The sequence below is a fragment of the Canis lupus genome, chromosome 18 (assembly GCF_011100685.1).
Source record: "Canis lupus familiaris isolate Mischka breed German Shepherd chromosome 18, alternate assembly UU_Cfam_GSD_1.0, whole genome shotgun sequence".
Classification (NCBI taxonomy): domain Eukaryota; kingdom Metazoa; phylum Chordata; class Mammalia; order Carnivora; family Canidae; genus Canis; species Canis lupus.
Genome location: NC_049239.1, coordinates 42,532,387 through 42,544,597, shown reverse-complemented (window position 1 = coordinate 42,544,597; position 12,211 = coordinate 42,532,387). Strand labels below are relative to the sequence as shown.

General features: G+C 43.8%; 1 protein-coding gene across 4 annotated transcripts in view; it reads right to left on the bottom strand.

Moving 5' to 3' along the window:
* Positions 1 to 11,783, bottom strand: part of CELF1 (CUGBP Elav-like family member 1) — a 93,277-nt gene extending 81,494 nt beyond the window's left edge. For 2 of the 4 annotated variants that reach the window (XM_038563291.1, XM_038563297.1), the window contains exon 1: positions 11,659 to 11,770. The gene's annotated coding sequence lies outside the window, so the exon portion shown is untranslated. Of the gene's footprint in view, positions 1 to 11,658 lie in introns of all 4 variants that reach the window. The other 2 variants (XM_038563298.1, XM_038563295.1) reach the window with 2 other exon arrangements.
* Between the last annotated feature and the right edge of the window lie 428 nt (positions 11,784 to 12,211).

The following is a 12,211-nucleotide window of genomic DNA, read 5'->3' as shown; positions in this document are numbered from 1 at the left end:
AACAGATGTCCAAAAAATACTGGGTTAAAAGACAGTCTACTTACTGTAGACTCTTAGTTACCCCACATTATCACCAAAATATCGCACATTCCCACAGACTCAGAGAGCTTACTTTAATCTCACCGAAAACAAAAAGGTAAAAGAACAATGAGAAAGTGGTGACAGTTTCTAATTTAGTGATTCTTTTGCTAAGAGTGGCAATGTTATGTAAATGGAAACTACTGACCTTTCAAAGTTAAAAGCATAACACTATAAAATTAAACAGCTTTGGAACCAAAAAACTTCATTTTGTATAATCCCCAAATTAAAGATATTTCCCAACTCAAAAGTAAAGTTTCAGCAGAGTTTCAATATAGGGCAAAAGTGATAATCAACTCCATTTTGTTGTCAAAAGCTGAACACAGCTGTTAAGAGTTGGCAGTCCACGGAGATCAGAAAGTTAGTGAGCAGTTCCTTCTAAAGCCGCTCTGCACCTATGAACATATCCCATGAACACATCCCAAAGTGGCATATTAAAATTAAGTGAGGAGACGCCTGGGTGGCTCCGCAGTTAAAAATCTGCTTTCAGCTCAGGGCATGATCCCAGGGTTTTGGGATTGAGTCCCGCATAGGGCTCCTTGCAAGGAGCCTGCTTCTGCCTCTTCCTGTTTCTCTACTCTCGGTCTTTCATGAATAAATAAAATCTTTAAAAAATAATAAAAATAATAAAAATAAAATTAAGTAAGATCTGGGCAGCCCCCATCACCCAGCAGTTTAGCGCCGCCTTCAGCCCAGGGTGTGATCCTGGAGACCCAGGATCGAGTCTCACGTCCGGCTCCCTGCATGGAGCCTGCTTCTCCCTCTGCTTGGGTCTCTGCCTCTCTCTCTCTCTCTCTCTGTCATGAATAAATAAGTAAAATCTTAAAAAAAAAAATTAAGATCCATCAGATCTCACTGCAGTCTCTAAACTAGAACTCACCATTTTTCTTTATATTTGCTGTCATTACTTTCTATGTGGAAGAAAAGAAAAATCAGGGATCCCTGGGTGGTGCAGCGGTTTGGCGCCTGCCTTTGGCCCAGGGCGCGATCCTGGAGACCCGGGATCGAATCCCACGTCGGGCTCCCGGTGCATGGAGCCTGCTTCTCCCTCTGCCTATGTCTCTGCCTCTCTCTCTCTCTGTGACTATCATAAATAAATAAAAATTAAAAAAAAAAAAGAAAAGAAAAATCAAAATGTTACAATCCAACAGCTGTTCTGAAAGTGAGTCTATTTCTTGTAAAGTAGGGAGGTCAGCAGATAGAGGGATACATCAAACATCACAAAGTTCTAAGAGTTAAAATGCTTTCACAATCATTTTAGATGTTGAAGTATCTTAAGACAGTACTCATAGTCTCCCCTAACTAGACTTTCTCATCCTTTGAGGGAAAAAATTGTCTAATTTTAATGTTATTTTTCATATTTACAAAATTCATGTTCTCTGTATAAAAATTTTTTAAGCAGGGGAGCCTGGGTGGCTCAATCTGTTAAGTGTCTGCCTTCGGCTCAGGTCATGATCTCAGGGTCCTGGGATCCAGCCCCGCACTGGGCTCCCTGTTCAGCGGGGAGCCTGCTTCTCCCTCTCCCACTCCCACTCCCCTTACTCCCCTTGCTCATGCTTGTTTGCTTGCTTTCTCTGTCAAATAAAAAATTAAATCTTTAAAAAAAAATTTTAAAGCACACAGGAACACCAGGCTGGCTCAGACGGTAGAACATGGGACTCTTGATCTCGGGGTCATGAGTTCCAGCTTCACATCAGGTGTAGAGGTTACTTAAAAAAATGTTTTTAATTTAAAAAAAAAAAAAAAAAAGGGGCAGGGACTCCTGGGTGGCGGTTGGGCATCTGCCTTGGGCTCAAGGCGTGATCCCAGAAACCCAGAATCAAGCCCTATATCGGGTTTCCGGTAGGGAGCCTGCTTTTCCCTCTGCCTGTGTCTCTGCCTCTCTGTCTCTCTCATGAATAAATAAAATCTTAAAAAAAAAAAAAAAAGTAAAACAATGGTCTGAAGGAAAAAAACTCCCATACCTCAATGCCTACAGAAAATTTTGATATTTACCCCTTTGGCCTAGGAAATAAAATTTTTAGGAGAATTAAAGATTTCCTTAGAAAAAATATATTAGGTCAATATGAATCTTATGGTGGATATAAAACATTCTTGAAAAAATTTTAAGTTCTAGAATTCAAAGAAGTTTAAAATAAACACACACATACACACATAGCCTCCATTAACATAACAGAGGTTAAAAAATAACTATAGAACAATTCTGCTGATTAATTCTGTAAGGAAACCACTACTTTAAGGACATTTTAACAGCCAACTTCATGACAAGGACAAAGTTACAATTACAAAAAACTCACATAAACTGTCTCTAGCAAATTACAAAGCTCAAATAAGAATTCTTTCTACAACATAGTTTATAAAGCAAACAACTAAGCTGATTATGATTAACTCTTTCATCTACATTACTACTCTAAATATTAGAGCCTGGGCAGCCCAGGTGGCTCAGCGGTTTAGCGCCGCTTTCAGCCCAAGGCGTGATCCTGGAGACCCAGGATCAGATCCCGCGTCAGGCTCCCCGCATGGAGCCTGCTTCTCCCTCTGCCTGTGTCTCTGCCCACCCCCTTTTTCGTGAATAAATAAATTTAAAAAAAAAATTTTTTAAGTAAATAAATAAATATTAGAGCCTGCTCTCCCCTCTCTCTATGCCTAAAAACTAGTTACCTAATTAGAAAGAGACCCAGGTGAACCTATCACAATCCAGTAGCATACCTATCTGTATTTTTCAGTTTTCTATAACATAGAAGACTCCTATCAACAGACTCTCCTGTGAGAAATACAGACAGAGAAGATGAATCTAGGAAACCACATTACCCAAGTATTCCACAGGGAGCAATGAGCTAAAAGGTTCTATGGGGAAGGATCCCCTGTGTAGCAAAGCATTTCAGATGCACAAATTGGACTTTAGGAAACAATCTTATCCCTTAAGTATACCAAGACAAAGGAAAATGTGAAACAAAAACCACCCAAAAGGGGAAACAAAATGAACACTAACTTACTGTTTATGTATGGCACTGCTAGGCATTTTAACTGTGATGTTTTATTTGGTTGAACTGTGTTACTGACTCATGAGGTAAGTATAAGCCCATTTTTAAAGATGAAAAAAGGAAATACCATTATCAACACTTTACCAGGCACTCCTCAGTGCCTAGCATTAGTTATCTCAACTACTTCTCACATTACCATTCCAAGTTGGTACCTCCATTTAAAATGGGAAAACAGGCCCAGAAATGTTAAAGGTGACACAATGAAGGTACCAATTTTTTTTTAAGATTTTATTTATATTTTCATAAGAGACACACAGAGAGAGGCAGAGACACAGGTAGAGGGAGAAGGAGGCTCCTCACAGGGAGCCCAATGCAGGACTCGATCCCAGACTGGGATCATATCCTGAGCTGAAGGCAGACGCTCAACTGCTGAGCCACTCAGGCTTCCCTGAAGGTACCAATTTTTAAGCTCATTTACTGGAGCAGTCACAACTATCCCTCCCAGGCTATGCTTTATAAATCACATTCAAATCACATCTTTCTTTCAAGCCACAAGTTTCCATTTTAAGGACTAGAGAATCAAAGATCAAATTTCTATTATAGGAAGACGAATTTTCCAGTTTTTTTTTTTTTTTTTTAAGATTTTATTTATTCATGAGAGACACAGAGAGAGAGAGAGGCAGAGACACAGGCAGAGGGAGAAGCAGGCCCCATGCAGGGAGCCCGGTTTGGGACTCGATCCCGGGTCTCCAGGATCTGGCCCTGGGCGGAAGGCGGCGCTAAACTGCTAATCCACCCGGGCTGCCCAATTTTCCACGTTTTAACAAATTTCTTGTTTCTATTTTACTTGACCATTTCAGCATACATAGCACCTCTTGGAAGAAAAGTGCAGCTAAATATAGGATTATGCTAACAGCAATCAATCATGGCCTTTTGTCCTATTCAGAGGATGCCTGGGTGGCTCAATTGGTTGAGCCGACTCTTGATTTTAGCTCTAGCTCGGTCATGATCTCTGGGGTCCTGTGCTTGAGCTCTGAGCCTGGCTCCACTCAGCATAGATTCTGCTTGTCCTCCCTCTGCTCTTTCTCCCACGCAATGAGCTCTCATAAATCAATCAATCAGGGACACCTGGGTGACTCAATGGTTGAGCGTCTGCCTTGGGCTCAGGTCGTGATCCCAGGGTCCTGGGATCAAGTCCCACATCCGGCTCCCTGCAGGAAGCCAGCTTCTCCCTCTGCCTATGTCTCTGCCTAAATCTTCTGCCTGTCTCTCATGAATAAATAAATAAAATCTTAAAAATAAATAAAAAAGTTAAATCTTAAAAAAAAAAGTCCCATTCAGAAAAACTACATTGGATTTAATCTCTGGTTCAAATTGTATTTCTGAAATACTTAAACTTCCATGATACATCGTATTATTAAAAATAACCAAGTGTCAAGAAATAGCTTGAACAAAAGAATGGTTTCATGTTGTTTGAAGAAAAAGTACGTGTATCTTCTCTGACATTAAATAAAGTCCCATGTGTTAAGCACTCTGAGGGTTCTAACAGCTCTTTGGGACAATGGCTGACTTAACAAAACTTCCAGTTCATCCCATATTCCAAGGACCAATATTAAAATTCCCTTTATAACTGAAGAGGAGAGGCAGCCCCGGGGGCTCAGGGGTTTAGCGCCGCCTTTAGCCCACAGCATAATCCTGGAGACCCAGGGGTGAGTCCCACTTTGGGCTCCCTGCATGAAGCCTGCTTCTCCCTCTGCCTGTGTCTCTGCCTCTCTCTCTCTGTGACTTTCATGAATAAATAAAATAAAACCTTAAAAAAATAAAATAAATAACTGGAAAGGAGGAAAAAGGAGGAGGTTAGGTCAAAAAAGAAGAGAAGAAAAGTAGGTCAGCAGATCAAAATCAGTTATGAACCTCAAAAAAAAAAAAAAAAGGCAAGCAGAAGCTCATCTTAAGATGAAAGCCTTTTAATGCAGGAGAATACTCTGAATAGCTTTGTTCATATTGAAACAAACCAGGAGGCCTATGATTACCCTCAAAATGTCTTACCCTAAAAGTACTAGTTATCTTTTTTAACTAGGCCATTAAATGCCATGTTTATAAAAAAACCAATTCTACACAATATGGAATACCTGGATCATCCCTCTAACAAAACCATTACATAGGGCGGAAATCTGCCTATTCTTTACTCTTGGTCCCTTCATGTGACAGTTTTTCTGTACACAATAAATTATTCTGAAAATGCTGTACATTAAAGATTGGAAATTATAATTAGACTAGAAATTAGAAATGATGTTATTAACTATGACGGGTTACTATTATACACCTTTACACACACTGATACGTTTGAATTTTCAAGATTTTTGCACAAGTCAATGGACATCCCCCTGTGATAGGCAACCCACATGAAGAACACGAATTCTAATCAGTTCAACAGCCTTTATGAGGCTCCAAGAGAAAGTGAGATATCAAGATGAAAGAGACAGCTCTAGGGTGCCTGGAGAGCTCAGCTGGTTGAGTGTTTAACTCTCGGTTTCAGTTCAGCTCATGATCCCAGGGCTCTGAGATCAAGCACTGCATCTGGGCTCACAGACCAGACTGCTTGAGATTCTCTCTCTCCCTCTCCTACTTCCCCCATGCTCTCTTGCACAATCTCTCAAATAAATAAATCTTAAAAAAAAAAAAAAATTTAAAGAGATATCCCTGACCTCAAAAAAGCAGAGAAAGTCAGCCACAAAAAGGAATGACATTCTGATACATGCTACACCATGGATTAACCCTGAAAACATCATGTTAAGTGAAATAAGTGACACAAAAGGACAAATATCCTATGATTCCAATTACATAAAATACCTAAAATAGGCAAATTCACAGAGACAGAAAGTAGACTAGAGGGATGCCTGGGTGGCTCAGCAGTTGAGCAGATTCTGCCTTTGGCTTAGGGTGTGATCCCAGAGTCCTGGGATCCCAGAGCCATCAGGCTCTTTGCATGGAGCCTGTTTCTTTTCCCTCTTCTTATATCTCTGCCTCGAGCCTGTTTCTTTTCCCTCTTCTTATATCTCTGCCTCTCTGTGTCTCTCATGAATAAAAAAAAAAAAAAAAAAAAAAAAGACTAGAAGTTACCAGGGGCAAGGAGGGGGGAATGGGGAAAGATGTTCAATTAACATCAATAAGAGAAATGCAAATTAAAACCACAATGAAGTAGTGTATACAAATGTCCAATCACCATATTGAACATGTGAAACTGAAATAATACTGAACATAAACTACACTTCAATTTAAAAAAATAACATATCACCTCACCCCATTAGGATGGCTACTATTGGGAACCCTGGGTGGCGGGAACCCTGGGTGGCGCAGCGGTTTAGCGCCTGCCTTTGGCCCAGGGCGCGATCCTGGAGACCCGGGATCAAATCCCACGTCGGGCTCCCCGTGCATGGAGCCTGTTTCTCCCTCTGCCTATGTCTCTGCCTCTCTCTCTCTCTCTCTATCATAAATAAATAAAAATTTTTTAAAAAATTAAAAAAAAGGATGGCTACTATTTAAACACAGAGAAAATAACAAATGTTGGCAGGGATGTGGATACTGGAACCCTTGTGCACTGTTGGTGGGATTGTAAAACAGTGCAACCACTATGAAAACAGTATGAAGGTTCCTCAAAACATTGAAAATAGAACTACTATATGATCCAGCAATTTCAATTCTGGCTATTATCTAGGTATTATTAAAAATTGAAAGAAGGGTCTCTAAGAGATATTTGCACACTCACAGCAGTGCTAATCACAATGGTCAAAAGGTGGAAACAACTCATGTCCATCAACAGATGAATGGATAAACAAAATGTGGTATATACATAAAAGAGATACATACAAGTATGTATATACATATAATAGAGTATTAATCAGCCTTTTTTTTTAATTTTTTATTTATTTATGATAGTCACAGAGAGAGGGAGAGAAAGAGACACAGGCAGAGGGAGAAGCAGGCTCCATGCACCGGGAGCCCGACGTGGGATTCGATCCCGGGTCTCCAGGATCGCGCCCTGGGCCAAAGGCAGGCGCCAAACCGCTGCGCCACCCAGGGATCCCTTAATCAGACTTTTTTTAAAAAAATTTTATTTATTTATGATAGTCACACACACAGAGAGAGAGACTCAGCAGTTGGCTGAGCAGGTGGCTCAGCAGTTGAGCATCTGCCTTGGGCTCAGGGTGTGATCCTGGAGTCCCAGATCCAGTGAATCCCCCATCGGGCTCCCTGCAGGGAGCCTCCTTCTCCCTGTGCCTATGTTTCTGCCTCTCTGTCTCTCATGAATAAATAAAATCTTAAAAAAAAAAAAAAAGTAAGGAAATCCTCTCACATACTACAACATGGATGAACCTTAAAGATATTATGGTAAGTGAAATAACCAGTTACAAAAAGCCAAATACTGTATGAATCTACTCCATATGAGGTATCCAAAAGCAGTCAAATTCACAGAAACAGAAAATGGATGGGTGGTGACCAGAAGTTTGGGGGGGGGGGGGGGAAGGGGGGGGTTGTTTAATGGGTATAAAGTTTCAGATTTCCAAGATGAAAAAGTTCTGGAGACATGTTTCTCATCAACAGGAATGCAATTCATGCCATAGAACTACACACTCAAAAAGTTAAAATAGTAAACTTTATGTGTGTTTTTTTAAAGATTTATTTATTTATTTATTTACTTATTTACTTATTTATTTGAGAGAGAGGGGTGGGGGAAGGCAGAGACACAGGAGGAGGGAGAAGCAGGCTCCATGCCGGGAGCCTGACGTGGGACTCCCCAGGACTCCAGGATCATGCCCTGGGCCAAAGGCAGGCGCTAAACCTCTGAGCCACCCAGGGATCCCCATGTGTTTTTTTTACATTAAAAAAAATGCAGGGATGCCTGGGTGGCTCAGCTCAGGGCGTGATCCCAGTCCCGGGATCGAGTCCCACATTGGGCTCCCTGCATGGAACCTGCTTCTCCCTCTGCCTCTGACTCTGTCTCTGTCTGCCTCTCTCCGTGTGTCTCTCATGAATAAATAAATAAAATCTAAAAAAAAAAAAAAAAAAAAAAAAAGGAAATATAAAAAATGGCTAAAATAGCAAATTTTTGTTACATGTATTTTACTATATTTATTTTTTGTGGGGTGCAAAAATAGTGATTTTATTAAAGCACAAGGACAGGACCCATGGGCATAAAGAGCTGCCTTTACAATTTTTTAAAATTAATAATAGATCAATACTCACTAAATTGTATGGTAGGTGAATTATATCTCAATAAAGCTGTTTAAAAAAAATAATAAAGGGATCCCTGGGCGGCTCAGCAGTTTAGTGCCTGCCTTTGGGGCGTGATCCTGGAGACTCGGGATTGAGTCCCACATCGGGCTCCCTGCGTGGAGCCTGCTTCACCCTCTGCCTGTGTCTCTGCCTCTCTCTCTGCCTCTGTCTCCCATGAATAAACAAATAAAATCTTTAAAAAAAAACAACAACAAAAAGCTACGGAAATAGCTTACCCAAATCCTATGATTCCATGGCTTAAAAAGAGCAATTTGTCCAAAGTACCCTGAGCCTTGAGCACAGAGGTGACTATGATCCTACTTCTCCCAACTTCTTCACCAGGGCCTCCACGTGACAGCTCTTCTCTTCCTTTCCAAGGCAAACCATCACCTTCTAACGTCCCCTCCTTCTTTACTAGGTCCAGTCTTACAAGAAAATTAAGTTAAAAGAAGCTGCAGTGGCAGTCATGGGAAAAGAGAGAATTCAGGATACTCACCACCTACATTTATTTAGGAGAACCCAAATTTTCATGGGGAAAAAAAAAATTTTTTTTCGTGGTAAATATATGATAAATGTTAGATCACTGCCCTTCCTTTCCTTCTCTTCTTCCATCCCAGCATATGTTTAAAAGAGCAACTTTTCTGGGCACCTGGGTGGCTCAGTCGGTTAAGCATCCATCTCTTGGTTTCGGCTCAGGTGGTGATCTCAGGGTCATGAGACTGAGCCCAGCATCCGACTCCATGCTAAGAGTCTGCTTGTCCCTCTCCCTCTGCTCTTCCTCCTGCCCACGCACACATTTTCTCTCTCTCAAAAAAATAAAATCTTAAAAATAAATAAATAAGCAAGCAACTTTTTCTGTGCCAGTGCTGGAATCCACTGTCCCACCTTACATGTGTTGGAGCTATTAAATCCACAGCACCATTTAAAATGTATTTGTTGTTTAAAAAAAAATAAAAAATAAAAAAAAATAAAATAAAATGTATTTGTTTAAAAAATAATAAATTAAATGTTTGTTAAGCTATGTCTCTCATATACTATTAAATCTTAAATTCACAAAACTGTAAGAAAAGCTTATTTTGTTAAAATAATAAACATCTATCTAGTACCAAGAACAGTCATTTATGAGTGATGGGACTAATGGTGAATTTCTTCATTTCTTTTCTGTATTTTTTATAATTAATCTTAGCTTCTGTAGTAAGAAAATTAGGTGGACATCTTTAGAAAAATAAACATTCTGCCTCAAAAATCTGTCCGCAAAAAAAAAAAAAAATCTGTCCGCCTCTTACACCACAGGCAGTCTCACATGTACTGCACTGAAGGTGAATTAGCACCCAAGAGATAGACACTATTTCCTCCATTTTGCTGATGAGAATAAACTGAGGCTCAGAACAGTTAAGTGATTTGATCAAGGTTGTACTGCTAGCAACCAACAAAGCAAGGATTACCAGGCCTTTTATAAACTTCAAGCCCAGGGGCCTTCCCATTCCATCAAATCGTAAAAGGCAATTTGCATTATTGCTCCTGATACTTTCTTAAAAAAAACAACAAAAAATTACGACATGACTATTCTAAGAATAGTTGCTATGTAACTTTGGGTAAGTCACTTAATCCCTGGAGCCTCAGTTTCCTCATCTGAAAAGCAAAAGAGTTGGGAAAGATCTCTCATCTCTAATAGCCCTACATGCTAATGGATTGTAAGCCTAGATACCATCTTAGGATGAGAAAACCCCGAGCACAAGAATGAATGATTGGAAAAAAAGTTGAGACCTATGCTCTGGGCCAAGAGCCATTCTTAATGGAAACAGGTGGTGGAGAGTCAAGAGGGAAAAAAGGAAAAAAAAAAAAAAAAAAAAAAAAAAAACCACTGGGGGGAACCACAAACTTCCTGGTTAAAGCAACAGCTGAAAGCTCCAGCTCTGCTTTACTAACGGCAGGCAATGCTTCAATCTTAGCTAATTCATAATCGAGAAACCACATATTGTAAAGTAAAACTAGAAGAGTATAAAACTAGCATGGGGAGGGGGAGGTCCCGGCAGTAGTTTTCTGCACGCTATGGTTGTGATCTTCCGGGTGGACTCACTAACGTTCAAACAGAAAGAAACCCTATGCGCGTCTATGTGGAGAATGTTAAGGAGGAGCCGAACTTGCACAGCACCAGAAGAGACGCCACACTTGAGGAAGAGCCAACCCAACACTTGTGGAAAAAGGCGAGAGAATACAATTAAAGCCTCTCCACAATCCACAGAGAATCAAAGACTTTTAAAAGATGAAGTTCTTGTAAAGGATTCACTGAGTATCTGTAACCTCTTACACTGCAGACACTGTAAAGCACCGCCGCTATTGAGAAACTGTTATACAGCCTTCCGACTCGGGGGTCATAAAAGTGCAGCATTAACTCCGCCGGAGAGAAAAAGATTCCATTTTGCTGAAACGGGCTCCGACCAAAATCTCACCACCTTCCCCTCAACCGTGAGGAGGAGGAGGATGAGGATGAGCCTGAACCCACGAGAAGCTCCTTAGATCCCGTGCTGTCACAGTCTTAAGGATTAAAACAACATCCTGCCCCAAAGACCGCCACCAAGACACCACCGGCTTTAAATCCAAAGCCAGGTCCCTAGAGGAAAAACAAAAAAGCAAAAAAACACAAAAAAAAAAAAAACAGAAAAAGCTCTTCAGTGTGCTCTCGGCGCTCTCGGGTGCGAGATCCCAGCCCTGCTACTAGGCCACGACTGGGTGAGCACCTGATGTGGGGGGAGGGCGAGCCAAGGCCCTAGTGGCTCGGGGCGGGGAACCGGGGGGCTCTCGAGGCTCCGGAGGAGGCGCACCGCCCTCCCAAAGGCCGGGGTCCCGAGCCCCCCTCCGGGGGTCAACACCAAGAACACGTGGGACGTCAGGAGGAAGGAAGGGGTGTCCCGGGCAGACAGCCTGGATCTGGCACGGCGGCCGGAAAAAAAAAAAAAAAAAGGAGGACGGAACTACCCCAGGGCGGGGAACGGAGCCCTCGGGGACCCGGAGGGTGAAGGCAAAGGGCGCGGGGAGCGGGGGCCAGGCCACGAGGAGGGCGGGTCTCCCTGGGCGCGGGGGCACGCGCCGGACGAGCGCGGCGGGACCCGGGGAGCCGAGGGCCCCGACACGCGGGAGGAGATCGCCGACCTGCCCCCGGGGCGCGGGGAGCCGGGAGCGGCCGCGCCCGAAGGGCCCTGTGACCCGCGGCCGCCAGGACCGGACCCGCCCCGCGGCGCCTCCCTCCTGCCTCCTCTCCCTCCCTCTCTCCCTCCCTCCCACCCGCGGCCCGTTAACCCGCGGGCGCCGCACTCACCAGCGGCTGCACCTGAGCCCGCCGCTGCCTCAGCTGCTGCCTGCGCCTCCGCAGCCGCCGCCGCCGCCGCCTCGCTGCTGAGGCCGAGTCCCGGGGGAGCCTCCGCGTCCCGCCGCCGCTGCCGCCGCTGCCGCCAGAGCAGAACACCCAAAATGGCGGCACTTCCGGCACCTACCACCGGCGGGGAGGGCCGAGGAGGAGCAGAAGGGGGAGGGCGGCGAGGGGGAACGTACCACCGCGGTGCCGCCAGCAGCGCCGAGCCGAGCGGAGCGCGGCGCAGGGGCGAGCGGGGCGCGCGGCGCTGCAGCGCCCCCTCGGGCTGGGGAGTGGAGAAGCAGCCGCGCCGAAGCCCCCGGGGCTGCGGGCGAAACCCTCCAGCCCCGGGGAGCTGCAGGAGCGCTCCTCTTTGTCTCGGAGCTCCACCGACGGAAAGGGTGGGAAGACTCGGCCAGAGAATCCGAAGTCCTCGGCTCCCCGCACCGTACCCGCAGGCGTCCCGGATCACCTGGTGGGCGACGACGGCTTGGCACTGAATTATGCGCGTAATAAAATA